Here is an 18154-nt window from a genome sequence, read left to right as displayed (position 1 = left end):
CCTGCCTCCCCAATGTAGAGACCACATCGAGAGCAACAGACACAATAGATGAGGTGTTGGGATGTGCAGCAAAATCTCTGCTGGTTGGGTAAAGATCCTTTGGGGCATTGGATGGAGAAGAAGGGGAAGTGTGGGTGCAGGTTTTACACCTCTTGTGGTGATATGGGAAGGTGCCGGGTGTGGAGGATGGGTTTTTGGGGATGCATGGACTTAACAAGGGAGTCGCGAAGGGAATGGTCTCTGTGGAATGCTGAAAGAGGTGGGGAGGGAAATATACCTCTGGTAGTGGGGTCTGACTGTATGTGGCTGAAATGGCGGAGGATGATGCATGGTATCCAGAGGTTGGTGGTGGATGGTGAGCACCAGGGGGGTTCTGTCCTTATTGTGGTTGAAGTGATGGGGTTCAAGGGCGGAGGTGCAGTTCTCTTACACCTTCCCCACCAACTCACCCTCCACTCCTGTCGCCTGCCCTTGTCAAAGCAAGAGGGGTAAGACTTGTGCCCACATCCCCCCCGCTCCCCCCACCCATCTCACCTCCATCCAAGGCTCCAAAGGACCCTTCCACATCCGGCAGAGATTTTTCTGCACCTTCAAATACCTCATCCATTGCATCTATTGCTCTCAATGCGGTTTCCTCTACATTGGGGAGACAGGACACCAATTTGTGGAACGGTTCGGAGAACATCTCCGGGACACACATGCACTAAACAACTCCACCACAGCTGACCACTTAAATTCCCCGTCCCTCTCCACCAAGGACCTGCAAGTCCTGAGCCTCCTCCACAGCCAAATCCTAGCCACCCGACGACTGGAGGAAGAATGCCTCATCTTCTGCCTTGGGTCTCTCCAACCACACAGAATCAATGTTGATTTCACCAGTTTCCTCATCTCCCCTCCACCCACATTATCCCAGATCCATTCCTGCAACTTGGCACCGCCCTGTTTAACTGTCCTACCTTAACGGTCCATCTTCCTTCTCACCTATCTGCTCCACCCTCTGCTCTGACCTATCACCATCACCCCCCATCTTCAACTACATATCGCATTTCTAGCTACCTTCTCCCCAGTCCCAGCCCCCTTCCAGTTATCTCTAAGCCCCCTTGCCCCACCACCATCCCTCGCCCCCTCCCCTCCCCCCCAAACCCCACATTCCTGATGAAGAGCTTATGCTTGAAACATTGACTCTCCTGTTCCTTGGATGAAGCCTGACCGGCTGTGCTTTTCCAGCGCCATACATTTTGACTCCATCTATCAATTGCTGCTTATGCTGTTTGGTACACAACTAGCCCAGTTGGTAGCTTCACCAGTTCGGCATCTCATTTTTAGATAAGTCTGGTGCTGCTCCTGGCACGCCCTCCTTCCCTCTCCATTGAACAAGGGTTGATCCTCTGGCTTGCTGGTAATGATTGAGTGGGGGATATGCCATGCCATGAAGTTGCAGATTGTGCTGGAGTACAATTCTAAAGTTGATGGCCCATAGCACCTCATGAATGCGCAGTCTTGAGTTGCTAGATCTGTTCTAGTCTTTAGCACAGTAATAGTGCCACACAGTGCAATGGATGGTATTCTCAATGTGTCGGCTGGATTTCATCTCCACAATGACTGTGCAATGGTCAGTCTTGTCCACACTGTCATGGGCAGATGCATCTGCAGCTGGCAGAAAGGTCAAGATAACATAAGTCTGTTTTTCCCTCTTGCTGGTTCCCTCACTACCTGTCCCAGATCCAGTCTAGCAGCTATGTACTTTAGAACCCAACCCGCAGCTTGAGCAGTAATACTGTTGCCGAGCCACTCTTGGTGATGGACATTAAAATCCATCGCCACCACCACCACCCAACTCCCCCCACCCCAAGTATATTCTCTACCCTTGTCATCCTCAGTGATTCCTCATTGTTCAACATGGAAGAGTACTGATTCATCAGTTGAGGCAGGACGTTATGTGCTAATCAGCAGCAGGTTTCCTGACCCACGTTTCACCTGATCAATGAGAATTCGTGGGGGTCTGAAGTCAATGCTGAGGATTCCCAGGGCAACTCCCTCCTCGCTGTAAACCACTGTGCTACCACCTCTTCTGGTTCTGTCCTGCTGGCGGGATAGTATGTATCCAGGGGTGGGATTGATAGTGACTGGGATATTATCTGTAAGGTATGATTCTGTAAGTATGACTATATCAGGCTTTTCTTTGACTATTCTGTGAGGCAGCTCTCCCAATTTTCTCATTAGCCTGCAGATGTTTGTAAGGAGAACTTTGCAGGTTCAATAGGGCTGCTTCTGCCATTGGCGGTTCGATATCTAGGTTGATGCCAAATTGTCCATCTAGTTTCATTTCTTTGCTGAGCCTTTATAGTGATTGATGCAACTGAATGGCTTGCTCGACCATTTTAACAGGCAGTTGATAGTCGACCACATTGCTGGGGGCCTGATGCAACATGTAGGCCAGACCAGGTGACTATGACAGATTTCCTTCCCTGAAGGACATTAGTGAGCCAGATTTGTTTTTCTAACAATCAGCAATAGTTTCGTGATCATCAGCAGATTCCTAATTCCAGATTTTTAAAAATTGAATTTAAATTCCTCCATCTGCTGTGGCAGGAATCATCCATTGAGACAAGACCCTGGCCAGATGGGGCTCCATTAATCAACAAATCTAAATGCTACAGGCAATAAACCTTGACAGAGGAGCATCTCCATCTGAGATCATGCAGGCAACTCACTCTAGCAAACAATTACCACACAAATGGTCGACCTGGAACGTTTCTCAGTGTGCCATGATCATATTTAGTTAACATAAATAACAAATCTGGCAGTGATCGCCAGTTTCAGTCCTGATTATGGATTAGTGGTGCTGGAAGAGCACAGCAGTTCAGGCAGCATCCAAGGAGCAGCGAAATCGATGTTTCGGCAAAAGCCCTTCATCAGGAATGTCCAGTTCTTCATAAACTCAGTGGAAAACCAATTTGGGTGTGTATTCTTTTATAGTCATAGCACAAGTAAACTATCAAGCAAATTCTTTTAAAGCACCTTTTCAAAAAGACATAAAGAGAAAGCCAATCATCCTACCATTTCCTGTATGGTTATATTAGTGTGAAAGATTTGTATTTCTAATGCTTTGAGCTGTGAATAGCTTCAGATGTTTTACTATGCTAAAGGTGCTATAGAAATGCATGTCTTTTTTATTATTTGAGAATGCTGTGGCTGGATATTTCCTGAGGGCTGCCCCTATTTTGTGGCCCCCAAGCATTAGAAGAAGTGAAGTCAAAACCCTTTATGCACATAAACATTTGTTTCTGCTGCACTGCTGGTGACGTTAATACTGCTCTGAGAGAAATGAAATGATCATCTCCTGCATTTCATCAACCTTTATAAAGCTGATGGCACTCATCTTCAATGTTTCTGATCATTTCTCTATCATGTTTCTCTGTTGGAAGGCACCATTGGTAGTTTTAACTACCTACTTGGTAAGGTCACCAAAAGATGAACCTTTCTTACAGCAAATTTCAAATGCCCGTATTTAAATTTCAGTCCATATAGCTGACCATTGACATCAAGAAATTGAAATACTATACATAACATTATATTTTTAACAAATATATTTGCTATCTTTTTGAAGATCTTCTGCCCTTTGACCAAAAATATGGTTTTAAAACTTAAAAAAACAGACCCTTCAGTGTCCAACTTCATGCATGGTCATGAAGGATGGAGATTTCTTTTTTGAAGCAGCCTCAAGACACTGCTAATAGTTTGATGGTTACAGGCAAAGCCATGATGATAGGCTGCTCTTTCATTGAATAATAACTGTTGGTGGTTTAACCTGAGGGTCGCCACCTGTCAGATTAGAGGAGAGATTGAGAAAGAACATCCTTCATGGTAACCTCAACTAGTGTAGAAATTGAACCCAAGCATCACTCTGCATTGCAACCCAACTGGGGGGAGGAGGGGTCAGTTAGCTGGACAGTTGGTTTGCAATGCTGAGTGACATCAGCAGTACAGGTTCCTGTACCAGTTGATGCTAACATGAGGATTCTTCCTTCTCTAGCTCTCCTCTCACCTTAAGGTTAAACTGACTGTCAGTTATCTTTCTCTAATGAGAGAGCCATCCTCTAGGACAATGGTGGCTATAATTTACTTTCTCTCGGGTTACAATCTGGTGATTGAGGACTATAGTTCATTAACTTGCATTTTATGAGCCAATATGAAGCAGTTAAGTGATGGTTATGCTGACACTCCAAAAATACTTTTCGTCCTTCCCTCATGACAAGCAATTTCTACCATGGTAAAGAAATAGAGTGGGGATGCCATGAAACCACCCTAACAGAATACGCTAGTTCCCCAACAATCAAGACACGGTATTAGAAATATTAACAGGACAGATCAGAGAAATGCAACATTTTATCCAGTGCCCTTTTTGTTGTAATTTGTTTTGAATTACCTCCAGAATAATTTAGGATATCAGCTCTCTCCTGCAATTGCATCATGGGGTTGACAAACATTGAAGCTCCTGTTGGCCTCATCAGTCTGTGCTTTAGACTATCCATGTTTACTCTTATATTGCTTCGCTCTGTACTGCAGCTGGGTCATGGTTTGCAGATTATGGATGCTGATGTCTGATGCTAGAATCAACCTATTCATTTTTTAAATAACATTTCTTGCATTTAGGGTCCACATTCCCTCAACAGATTTTCAGCATCATTGACATTTTTGGAGATGGGTCCATGACTTAACCATGTCCCACTAATTAATTATTCACAGTAAAATTGTAAAGTGTTCTTTTGGTCATAGCTTTTTTGCTTCTTTTCTAGCACCGATTAATTATTCAGAAAGTGAGTAAGATTTGTGTGGTTGTTGTCTGTGAGCTACATACACCACAATAATATTCACAAAATATGCAAAATCACTTTTATATGCTGCTCAATAAACAATATTTCTTCCTGACAACGTCAGATCTTTCAAAGTCTATTCACTCTAGCTTCCACATTCATCTAAGTATAACACCAAAAGCAATCTGCATTCAAAATGGTGCTTCACAAGGAAGTTATTGGACGCCAACTAACATTGCAGATGATAGGATGGAACAAAGGAGATCTGAGGCATTCAGGGAGGTGTTTCCACTGGTTAAGGCCTTGATAGCAAATAGTAAAGCAACCAGTAAGTAAAGTTTTAAAAGTGACAATGTACAAGAAGCCACACTTGGAGGCAGAAACAAAAAGAGAAAATGCTGGAAAATCTCAGCAAGTCTGGCAGCATCTGTAATAGCTGACGTTTTGAGTCTCACTGACCCTTTGTCAAAGCTCAGGTAGAGCTTGGAGGATTGTAGGATTAGAAGAGGTTACAACATAGCAAAAGGGAGTTGAGAGAGTACCCTTGTAAAAAGAAGAGAATATTGTCAGTATAGATCAGCAAACACCAAGCATTGTAGATAGTTGGGACAGCAGAGCTTTAGATGATCTTAAATTGATGGAAGATGAACAACAGGCAGCCATCCAGGAGAGGTTTGGAATAATCAAGTTGAATGACAACAATGACATGCATGGTTCAGTAGATGCACTGAGGAAGAGTGGAAATATACAATGCTACAGAGGTGGAAATACACATTTCTTTACAAAGGAACTGATATGTGGTAGGAAGCTGATCTCAGGGTAAAATGGGATGTCAAAGGGTTTGTGAATAGTTTCATCAACCATAGATTATTGCCAGAAATAAATATGGAAAAAGCTTGGAATAATGAAGCTTGGTTTTACTGCAGAGTGACTTTCCAGATAAGAATCCTGTGCTATACCTTCTGCATTAATAGGCCTAAGGCCTGTTATAGACCAGACCAGACCTCCCTCCAAAGTATAGCCCAGATCCTAATTTTAATATTTATTTAAAGGTATGAGTATGGTACTATATTCCAGATGTAACTCAACTGGTCCACCACTCGACTTTAAGTAAAACACACTTAATTCTTACAACACAGTTAAAAATACAAGCAAAAAGGAGAGTTGGCATAATTTTAAGTTTATTGACATGCTTAACAAGATAATATGTGATTTAACCACTATTTATCAACTGTTCCAATATACACAGCAACCCATAAACACAGGAGACAGTAAGGACTGCAGATGCTGGAAGTCAGAGTCAGTAGATGTGAGCTGAAAATAAGGGCTTATGCCCGAAACGTCGATTCTCCTGTTCCCTGGATGCTGCCTGACCTGCTGCACTGTTCCAGCAACACATTTTCAGCGCTGATCTCCAGCATCTGCAGACCTCACTTTCTCCTCAGTAGATGTGAAGCTGGAAGAGTACAACAGGTCAGACAGCATCCGAGGAGCAGAAAATTCAACTTTTGGGCTGATGGAGGTTATTGACCTGAAATGTTGACTTTCCTGCTCTTTGCTTCACATCTATTAATCTCATAAACACATCCTTGACAAGACAATTTAGAAAATGGCCTTATTTTGAATGTGCTATCTTCCTCCAGTCCAGATGAAAGAAACAATTTGCCCCTTTTGATTTTTAAGAGGACGTATCGCTGTCTAAGGAACTCAAGCTTTTAGCTCAGCAGCCAGTAGAAATCTTCAACTAACTGAAAGCAAGACTAAAATCCTTCCTTGATCTGTGTGAGCCCTGATCCTGCCCACTCGTGATTTTATTTTTGTCTCATTTAAATGAAAACAGCCACAGTGTCAAAATCCTCTGCAAGAGAAACACAACAGGACGCATGCCTTAAAGGCACAATACCATCACAGGCCTCTTCCCAAAAAAAGGCAGAAGTCGCACAACATCAGATTATAGTCCAACAGGTTTATTGAAATCACAATCTTTCAGAGCACTGCTCCTTCATCAGGTGAAAACTTCTGACTTTGTTCACCCCAATCCAATACTGGCAGCTCCACATCATCCCAAAAAAGGCACAGCTCTTCCTATATTGATCTTTGGCTCCATTGAACGTTCAAAAAGATCTTATGAACAGTAACCATTTTGCAGCTACTACCTCGAAGGAATTTCAATCCTGAACCATCAGGTCTCCGATCTCAGGCTCCAACAAAGCCCCATGAACTTGTCACTATTATTGAGCTGAGCTAACAATTTTTGACTAGTTGCTGATGTGAGGATTATAATATCAATAGTTTTTTTATACCCACAATAGTTTTCAATCAGCATAAAGGACAGCAAAAGTCTTCTTGTGCGTGAAAATTGAGGGTTTAGAGCATCGTGATGTCATACATAATATTCCAGTGTTTTTAAATCATAAAAACTAAATTATTGAGTCAGTTTGACCAGATCAAAAAACTTCCTTCTGTAGCTATTTGCTCAGCTTTCTGACATGTAGGAAAGCCTGAGGACCAGCCGTTGTCTTAGGAACTATGAAATAGCTGGAATAAAATCAATTCCTTTCTTTATCCCTTGTCACTTTTTCTCTAACTTGGGAATTCAAAACAATCAGACATTAGAAGCTCAGCAGTCAGATTCAATTATAAACGATACGGTGCTTTCAAACAGCAGAATGAATAACAACTGAGGAAAGAACAGAAGAAGCGAACGAATCAAAAGGCTCCCACTTCTCCCTTTGCGTGGAGAGAACAAATTGCAAATAACACCCAAGAGATGAGAGTAGAGCATTCTAGCTTCAAATAAAAACCGAAAGAACTGCAGATGCCGTAAATCAGAAACAAAAACAAAAGTTGCGAGAAAAGCTCAGCAGCTCTGGCAGCATCCATGAAGAGAATTCAGAATTAACGTTTCAGAGAAACATAAAGTTTTGCGAAAGAGTCGCCGGACCTGAAACGTTAACTTAGATTTTTCTTCACAGATGCTGCTGCCAGACCTGCTGAGCTTTTCCAGCAACTTCTGTTTGTGTGTTCCATCTCTAGTTCCTCCCATCGTAAAACATTTTCAGATCAGTTAAAGGAGAAGAAAAACAGCTTGAGGAAAGTTTCAAACCAACACAGACATCCAATGTGATTGCAAACACTGTGTTCTGTTTCTATTTTATTTTCCTGCATCGAATGAAATTAAGCCACTCCTTCCTTCTATTTCATAGTTCACTTCAGTCGCCCAGCCTTGGTGTCACTCCAGTGCTACCTTTCACAATGCAGGCTGTATATCTCCAGTAGGGGCTCCTTCTCCTTTCTCACAGATATTCTCAGTAATATCTATGGTACATACTGGGTCCCATTCAAATGAATAACTGATGAATCCTAGTTTATTCCTTGCCAATTTTTTAGCAGGTTCTGTGAATAAAAATATCAAATTAATGCAGCAGCAAAATCTTTTGAACAGACTAACGCAATAGAAAAAAGACACAAAATCTGAACAATTGCCAAATGAAAACTTATAAATAACTTTGCTGATAATGTTGGGAGAATTTGGACTCTCAAAAATCCTGAAGACTGCTGATTATGCATAGGAATCTTTAAGCAAATCATTGTGACCCTTCAAGAAATTTGAAGTAAAAAATATCTATTTCAATAAGTAAGCTTTCTTAGGTAGTTTAGACCAGATAATCCATCTTTAACACAAAATTATTGATCTAAATTTCACCATAAAACAGCAAACTGTTATTATCAGGGAGTTACATGGAAATTTTCCCCTCTGTGAGGTTGAGTGATTTTGCTCACACATTTTCATCCTGCTTATCTTTTAATATTTGCACAAGGCCTCAGCTATGCCCCATACACACGATCCTGTACTCAGCAATATCAGAAATGCTCACCACTGCCAGGACCTTGTGAGATTTCCAGAACCATATTTAAAGCCCAGGCCATACACCAGATCAAGTACTGCCAGCTTACAGCTGCCCTTCACAGTGCATCTGTATGGAGGAACAGAAACATTTCTGAAGTCATGAGATGGTACAAATGATAACTCATTGGAAATATAGCCTCACATTCATCGATGTATTGTTATTTTACCTCCATGCCTATCTAAATGACTGACATTTCAGCTATACTTCCAAGAAGTATAGCTGAACTATACTTCTTGAACTATACTTCCATGTCGAAGGCATCTTAAAACCCATTGTACATTTTGAAGACATCTTGAAACCCATTCTACAGGGACCCCCATCTTCTGTCGTGGCACCACAGATTTCTTACAGAAACCCAGCACCCACGGACCAGTCGAACCAGAGACATTCCGCATCACAATGGAATCTACAGCAGCTTCACCCATGGTGACAGCATCACAGCAACAGACTCAGTACTCAATACCAAAAACTGCAATCTCCAAGCACTATCCTACAACTCTTCCCCTTCATCCTCAACCACAACTTTCTTTACCTTTGACAACCAGTTCTTCATCCAAACACACAGAACAGCTATGGGGACCAAATTTGCACTCCAATATGCCAGCATTTTCATGCACAGGTTCAAACAAGACTTCTTTTCTGCACGGGACCTCCAACCAACATTATGCACCAGATATATTGACGACAGTTTCTTCCTCTGGAGCCATAGCGAGGAGTCACTGAAACAATTATACATGATGTCAATGAGTTTCATCCCACCATCAAACTTACCATGGACCAAGCTTTAATATCTGTCTCATTCTTGGGCACATGCATCTGCATCAAGAATGGGCACCTCAGGGTCTCACTCTACAGCAAACCCATAGGTAACCTCATGATGCTATATTTCTCTAGCTTCCACCTGAAACATATTAAAACAGTCATCCCGTATTGATAAGCCCTATGCATACACAGGATTTGTTCAGATGAAGAGAAATGTGACAGACACCTGAAGGTGCTCAAGGATGCCCTCATAAGAACGGGGTACAATGCTCAACTCATCGACCGCCAGTTCTGAAGTGCCACAGTGAGAAACCGTAATTACCTCCTGAGGACACAGACACGGGTTGCAACTGATAGGGTACCCTTCATTGTCCAGCACTTCCCAGGAGGTGAAAAACTATGCCATATTCTTGGCAGCCTCATTATCAATGTGCTTGAGCACCTTGCCAAGACCTTCCCCATCCCTCCATTTCTCTCCTTTAAACAGCCACCAAACCTCAAACAGATCATTGTTCGCAATAAATTACCCAGCTTTTAGGACAACATCGACCACAACACCGCACAACCTTGTCACAGCAGCCACTACATGTCAGAATGTCGATACGGATGCCACCATTACATGTGGGTACACCACCCATCATGTACGTGACAGGTACTCATGTGACTTGGCCAGTGTTGTCTATCTCATTCACTGCAGCTGTAAGGAAGGATGCCCTGAGACATGGTACATTGGCAAGACTGAGCAGAGGCTACGGTAATGGATGAATAGACATCGCACGACAATCACCAGGCAAGGGTGTTCCCTCTCAGTTGTGGAACACTTCAGCAGCCCAGGCCATTCAGCCTCAGTCCGTCGGTTAACCATCGTCCAAGGCAGAATTTGGGACAAGCAACAATGCAAAGTGGCCGAGGAGAGGCTGATAGCCAAATTCTGTACCCATGGGGATGGCCTCATCTGGGAACCTTGGGTTTATATCACACTACAGGTGACCCCTCACACACTCCTACATACTTACACACTAACACAGACCCTCCCCCGTACCCAATCTGTCTCATACACACACACAAACACTGCCCCACATTCACACCCATGCATGCAACCTCTCACAGGCTTATACCCCTTCACACTCCCTCACACGCACTCACACCCACACACTCTCACTCTCTCTCTCCTACACACGTACATATAAGTTTATAGGATGAATCTGTATTTGCAGAATTGTATTTTATTTTGCTCAAAAAATGCATTACCTATAGTCAATCCATGTAAGATTCTGCAAATCTCACTTTAGAAATAGAACCAGTCTGACTCAAGATTGGGACACAGACAGACTTTAACCTCACACCTTTAATGCATTGTCTGAGCTGAGATGACACATTTTGTTCGAAAACCTGAAATGATTTTGAGAATGTGACTTAAAAGGAGTTCTGGGATTTACATATTAACACATTGAAACTAGCAAACCAATTTGAAAAGGTGAAAGACTTAATTTAAGTTTGTTTAATACGGTATGTTTCAGTCGTTTGACACTGTAACCTTTTGTTATGAATTTTGTGTTTTATGGTCCTGCTCCACAACCACCTGATGAAGAAGCAGCGCTTAGAAAGCTAGTGCTTCCAAGTAAATCTATTGGATTATAATTGGTGTTGTGTGATTTTTAACTTTGTCTCAGAACAAAGCTATACAGGCTACCTATCCTTAACTCCATAACATGTTAAAACCTCGCCTAAGAACTACTCTTTCCCTCGAGGCAAGTGTAAAATAACATCTTCTCATTGTTCAATGGAGTAGCATCACAAGCTGGAAAGTTGGTAAATGACTGAGAATGTGAAGGTTTATCGAAAATGGCAAAAGTGAAGAAGAAACAAACAAGGAAAGTATATTTGCATCTGGCAACAGACAGCGACCACTTTCCTATTGAACATCAACAAATTTGTAATCAATAAATGACCTTTGAACCCAACTATCAGAAAAATGTAACAAACTAAGATGGTGGCATGAGCCTGGAGAGTGGCGGCAGCTGAGGCCGAGTGAATGATAAAGGACAAGGCGCCTGGTGACAGCAACACATGGATGAGGTGAATGTGGCTCCACATCAGTCTGGAGTCTCCCAGTGAGTGAGCAACAGTTCCCAGGCTGAATCGCCTGGCCCACACCCCACAGGCTGAGTCTAGCCCCCAGGTCTGCAGCTAGGCCCGGGCACCTGAACAAGCGGCAACATCAGTACAGTGGACAGTGGAGGACCACAGTTACTGAGGTCCGGCAACATTGTCAGGAGAAGCATCTGTTGTGGCTCCAAATGGTGAGAATTGCCTCTTGGCTCCAGATCAGATGCAGCAGTCATGGGACTGGTGGTGGCAGAGCCCATAACTGATTCCTGGAGCCCGTTACAGAGACCCCAGATAATGTCAAGCAGAGCAGCAGAGGAATAACAAGTATGATAGAGAAAGATAAACTCAGTCTCAGTAATATCTTTTAATATATTCAGTAATTCAAAATGGAGCATGGCAACACTTTACATTTTTTACTGTTTCTTTAAAATACATGTGACAACAAATCATTCAACTCAAAATGACCATTAGAGGTGGGTGTCAATTATGCTTTGTCTGGCCTGGGATACATGATGTTGCAACACTTTATCATTCTCAAGGTAATGATCTGCCTCTAACTGTTTGTATCTTCTTCCTCAAAAGCTGCAGACCCTTTTCTGGTTCTTAAGCCTCCATCACACGCTGTCTTTGGTTGCTGTAGTTTTGCAGAGAAAAGCATGCCAGGATTAGGCAGCACACTCTGGCATGTGTTGCAAAGTCAACCTCGATTGATGCAAACATTGGAACCTCATCTTCAAGAAATCTATTGTCTCCTCTACATGGCACAGATGGAAGAATAAACAATATTATGTCCTGGCCTCAGTCGGGAAGTTTCATAACAGAACCATCAGCCCTGATTGCACAGAATAAGGCCCAGCCCTTAAAAAAAAGCAAGAGGATTCTCAAGAAACAGATATCCATTGAGTAGAACCCTTTTCACTTGATGAAGTCTGCTACTACCCTGACTGAAGCATAGATCTCAAAGGGAAACAATACAAAGTGTTGTGGTATGTATTGGTCACAGCTTTGATGCATTTGTAGTTTAAAGATTGAGAGTTCCCACACAGATCCCCAGTGGTTTCTTGGAAGTGGGCAGTATATAAAAGATTAGCACAGCTGTTACCTTGATGGCTACCAGATAATTTTGTTCATTCAAGTCACATGTTCTGCTCCAACACTTCCTGTAATTCTGCAATAGTTAACTGACATCTGCAGTTTTTCATAGAATCTGTACAGTGTGGAAACAGGCCCTTCAGCCCAGCAACTCCATACTGACCCTCCGAAGAGTAACCCACCCGTTCCCCTGCCCTATATTTACCCCTGACTAATGCACCTACTCTACACATCCCTGAACACTATGGGCAATTTAGCATGGCCAAATTACCTAAATGCACATCTTTGGATTGTGGGATGAAACTGGAGCACCTGGAGGAAACCCACGCAGACACAGGGAAAAGGTGCTAACTCCACACAGTCACCCGAGGTTGGAATCGAACCAGAGTTCCTGGCACTTTGATTTATCAGTGCTAACCACTGAGTCACCAAGCTGCCCCAAATTTAGGTGACATTGGACTTAAGTCCCTGGAGAAAATGGCTTCGAGGTGAATGATCTCTGGACACCTCCTATCCCCTCAATGTGCTGAGGAGATCTTTAGCTGTGACCTTACTGTGTGGAGTTTGTTTGGTAGTTGCTGGTGCATTGGTTCCTTCACAATTTTCCTGTGCCTTCACAACATATGGTCATGCCATGATGGCCCCTGTTTTGCTGCATCTAGTCACGGTCTCAATGATTCTGTGTGGGCTATGTCAGATAAAGAACAGGTCCTTAAAAGTGTGAGCAATCAGCATTTACAAAGATCATCATGTAATGTGACTTTGGAGCAGAAGTAAGCCTTTGCAGCCCAATAAGTTCGCTCCATCATTCAGTGAGATCACGACTGATTTAATAATCATCAACTGCACTTCCCTACCTTTTCCGCATAACCTTTGATTGTCTTACTGATTAAAAATTTACCTGTCTTGGTCTCATGTATGCTTAATGACCCAGCTTCAACAGCCCTCTGTGGTAAAAATTTTCACTAATGCACTAACCTCTGAGAGAAACTATTCCTCCTCAACTCTTTCCTAACTGGGTGACCACTTACACTGAGATTATGCCCTCTGATACGAGACTCCCCCATAAGGGGAAACAACCTCTCAGTATCTACCCTATCAAGCCACCTAAGAATTGATATGTTTCAATAATGTATCCTCTCATTCTTCTAAACTCCAATAAGCTCATGCACAACCCACTCAATCTCTCCTCAATACAATCCCTCCACGTCTAGAATCAACCTAATAAAACATTTATGAACTGCTTCCAATTTAGCACATCTTTAATTACGCAAGTGGACCTTATGTAATGGAAACTGTTCTCCATATTCAGGGTGTGGTCTAACTAGTGTTTTATATATTTTTAACAAGACTTCCCTATTTTTATAAATGCATGGCACTGCAGATGATGGAAATCTGAACCAAACACAGAGGAGGCTGGAGAAACTCAACAGTCCGGGAGCCGCTGTAAAAAGAGAAACATATGCTAGATCTGCTATGACTCTTCTTCAGAACTGAAAGATTTTGGAAAATTGTGTTTTTTAAACTTTTCACAGAGGCCAGTGAGAAATGAGGAGAACAAATGGTGTAGCGGTCCAATGCAAAGGACAGAAGAGTAGCTTTTGTGCTGAAAGAGAAACAGATGTAAAATGAGTTTAAATTAAGGCTGTGAAATGGAGAAGAAAGGACCTCTCTTCTGAGAGCAAATTGAACAAGATACAAACAACACAAGACCATGGGGAAAGTAGAAAGAAATGAAGGACAGACATTGTAGATTCATAGAGTCATACAGTATGAAAATGGACTCTTTAGTCCAATTGTGGGCGGCATGGTGGCACAGTGGCTAGCACTGCTGCCTCACAGCACCAGAGACCCGGGTTCAATTCCCACCTCAGGCTGCCTGTGTGGAGTTTGCACATTCTCCCCGTGTCTGCGTAGGTTTCCACCCACGGTCCAAAAATGTGCAGGTTAGGTGAATTGGCCATGCTAAATTGCCCGTAGTGTTAGGTGAAGGGGGAAAGGAAGGGGAATAGGTCTGGGTGGGTTGCGGGTCAGTGTGGACTTGTTGGCCTGAAGGGCCTGTCTCCACACTGAAAGTAATCAAATCATCTGCGCCGACCAGATATCCCAATCTGCCCTAGCCCCAGATGCCAGCATTGCAGCTTCTCCTAAACAGACACCACCTTCTGCATGGAAAAAAGTTACCCCTTAGGTACCTTTTAAATCTTTCCCCTCTCATCTTAAACCTATGTCCTCTCTAGTTTTGGATTCCTCCACTAAGGAAAAAGAGCTAGGCTATTCATCCTATCCATGTCCCTCATAATTTTATAAACCTCTATAAGGTCATCTCTCAGCCTCCGACGCTCCAGGGAAAACAGCCCCAGCCTATTCAACCTCTCTCTTTAGCCTCTGGGATTTGGGTTGTCACAATTGTAATTGTGAGGATATACCGGTGTCCTGCTTATGTTTTTGGTCATGGTCCTACATAATCCACACACACTTGTCTCAATTGTTGTCTCATTTCACTTCACAAGCATGACATGATATTTAGAACTGCATTATGTCTTAATGAAGTCCTGGCAATGTAAAATAGTTTTATTCTTGTTTATAGTTTCCCTACGTCCTGCCAGCAGAACATCATGTGCTGTGTGCAAATCTCCTTAATCCTCCATTATTTGATGAACAGCCATCCATTCTTCAGTCTGCAAGTCCTGGAGTAACTCTGTTTCCAATATAATAATAATATAATAACACCCTGGAATTCCTTCAGCCTCAGCTTCATGAACCGTGAACAGTCTGTGCTAACTTACTTAATTCCTGATCTATGTCCTGAATTTTAATTAATGAAGACGCAGCAAACTGCACTTTCAAACTATCCCCTTTCATAAATTGAGTTTCATCGACCTTAACATCTGCTTACAGTATTTCTGTGTCCTACAAAATGGTCATTGTTTAGCCATTGCGCTTTTCAGCACTAAGTTGTCATCCTGTCTGCATTTCAATAAATATTCGTGCTAGTTTGTCTCACATCATGACACCTATGCCCATTTTTGAGGTTATTCAATTTGTGTCAATGGTGAACTGGATGTGTAGCCAAGCATTTTGTAAATTTTCTTGACAGTTTTCAGGTACTGGTTTGTCAAACAAAACTCAGAGATTAAAAAAAAAAGAAGACACATTGAGTTTTAGACATCTGACGTACTGATTTGGTGATTTAAGTGTCAGTATGGCAACTAACACAGAACAGACCTCATATCAGTACAGAGTGCTGGTTCATATATCTGCACAATGTGATTGCTTTGGTACAGCACGGAATCTATTCCTTTGTACCAATCTCAAACGTTTTTAAGTTTACAAGCTCAGGGCTATCAATCACATTCAGCCGAGAACACAGTCAATTAACCTGAACTCATGCCTTTTTTGTCCTATTAATGGGAAAGCTACAATGGATATGTGACAATCACAAGTATCTTCTCCAACTGACACTACTTTGCTTTTATTTATATCAGAATCTTAAAGGAAGCAACCTAGTGACAAACAGCATTGATGAACAAATTAAATTCTTCTCTGCTGCATGGTACAAAAACAATGACCCTGAAAAATATCTGAGGATATCTTACATTGAATTGCCACAAGTAAGTCCCAATTTATTGGAATATTGACTTGGATTAGGTTACATAATTAAGGTTGAAGATTGGGAAGAAATTGTGGAAGGGGACAGTGAAATTAAAACTTGTATACAATGGCAGATGTCCCCATGTCACTCTTCTTGTTGATGCTTTCTGTCGACAGAGTCTGCAATTTTTAGGCTGAAAATACAGGTGATGTATGACCAAGTTTGTAATGTTTAAGATTATACAGTATGCATTTGTTGGAGATAATCAATGGAGATGTTTTCCACTGTGATTGCTCCAGGTATCAACCAAAAATGTGACCTGGTAAAAAAACCTTGCCTGATAGACTGCTGTGTTTCACACTTGATGGGATACAACAGTTGACAGATTTCCATGATCTTATGACTGCTTGTCAGTATCTACCTAAGTCATTTCCAGCAGTTCCCTTTGCCTTCTGTTTCCATTGAACATAGGACATGACCTTCTTAAAATTGAAAAACGTGAAAATTTTGCTTAACTTTGCTGGATATTTTGTCACTGCCAGATTATGTAATGCTATATGTTTATCCACATCATAAGGTTACAGTACTTTGGCATTGCATTTCACCTGGGAATTATTGTTATTTTGTTTATATTTCCATACATTTTAAGGAATAATTATTCAGACAGAAAGACAAAAATAACTTTACTGCTAATTCTTTATGTTGTATCAAACTCTATTCCAATGGCACCTCATGAACAGTTTTACTTTACACACAAATGATAAACAGCCTGTAAAATGCATTGTTAACTAGCAATTGGGAATACATCTATACTTATTGGTTAACCAGCAATTGGGAACACATCTGTACTTATTGGTTAACCAGCAATTGGGAATACATCTGTACTTATAACAGCTCACTAATGCAGGTTGCTGAATTATTGAACTGGATTTTAATGCACAAGCATTTTGAAAACCCAAAAGTAAGGGCAATGCATTTAACAGCTTTTTTTTTAATTCTTAATTTTAATAACAAAGAACAGTACAGCACAGGAGTGGGTCCTTCGAACCAGCAACTATGCTGTCACATGATGCCTTTCTAAACTAAAAATCAATTGCGTCTGTATAGTCCATATCCTTCTATTCCCTATAGACTCATGTATCTATCAAGATACCTCTTAAACATTGTTATTGCTTCCACCTCCATCATCCCATCTGACAGTTCATTCCAGGGACTTACTATCCTCCGTGTAAAAACTTGCCTTTCACATCTCCTTAAAAATATCCCTTTTACCTTAGAAGTATGTCCCCTGGTATTGACATTACTACCCTGGGAAATTGACTCCCATTGTCCATTACGTCCATGCGTCTCATAATTTTATAGAACTTCTATCATGTCGTCACTCATCCCTCAAAGTTCAATTAAAACAAATAAAGTTTCTTCAGTCTCTCCTTAGAGCTAACTTACTCCAAATCAGGCAATATCCTGGTTAACCTGGCTTCTCTAAAACGTCCTGCCCTTTTGGTAACATAGTGGCTAGAACTCCGCAAAACATTCAAAATGTGGCTGAACTAAAGTTTAATATAACTGCAAATTTTATACAATTTGCCCCAGCTGATGAAGACAAGCATGCTAAATGCCTTCTTGTCCACCTTATCCACTTATGTTGCCACTTCCAGAGAACTGTGAACCTCTGCTTCTAGATCCTTCTGCATGTTAATGCAATTTATGGTTCTGCCATTTACTGTATACTTCCCTCCTGCATTAGATCTTCTAAAGTGCATCACCTTGAACTTGACCAGATTAAACTCCATTTGACATTTCTCTGCCCAATCTCCAGTCTACCTGTATCTTGATGTTTCCTCTGGCAATATTCCTCACTATCT

This window comes from Chiloscyllium plagiosum, chromosome 6, assembly GCF_004010195.1.
Source record: "Chiloscyllium plagiosum isolate BGI_BamShark_2017 chromosome 6, ASM401019v2, whole genome shotgun sequence".
Lineage (NCBI taxonomy): Eukaryota > Metazoa > Chordata > Chondrichthyes > Orectolobiformes > Hemiscylliidae > Chiloscyllium > Chiloscyllium plagiosum.
This window is presented reverse-complemented; position numbering follows the sequence as displayed.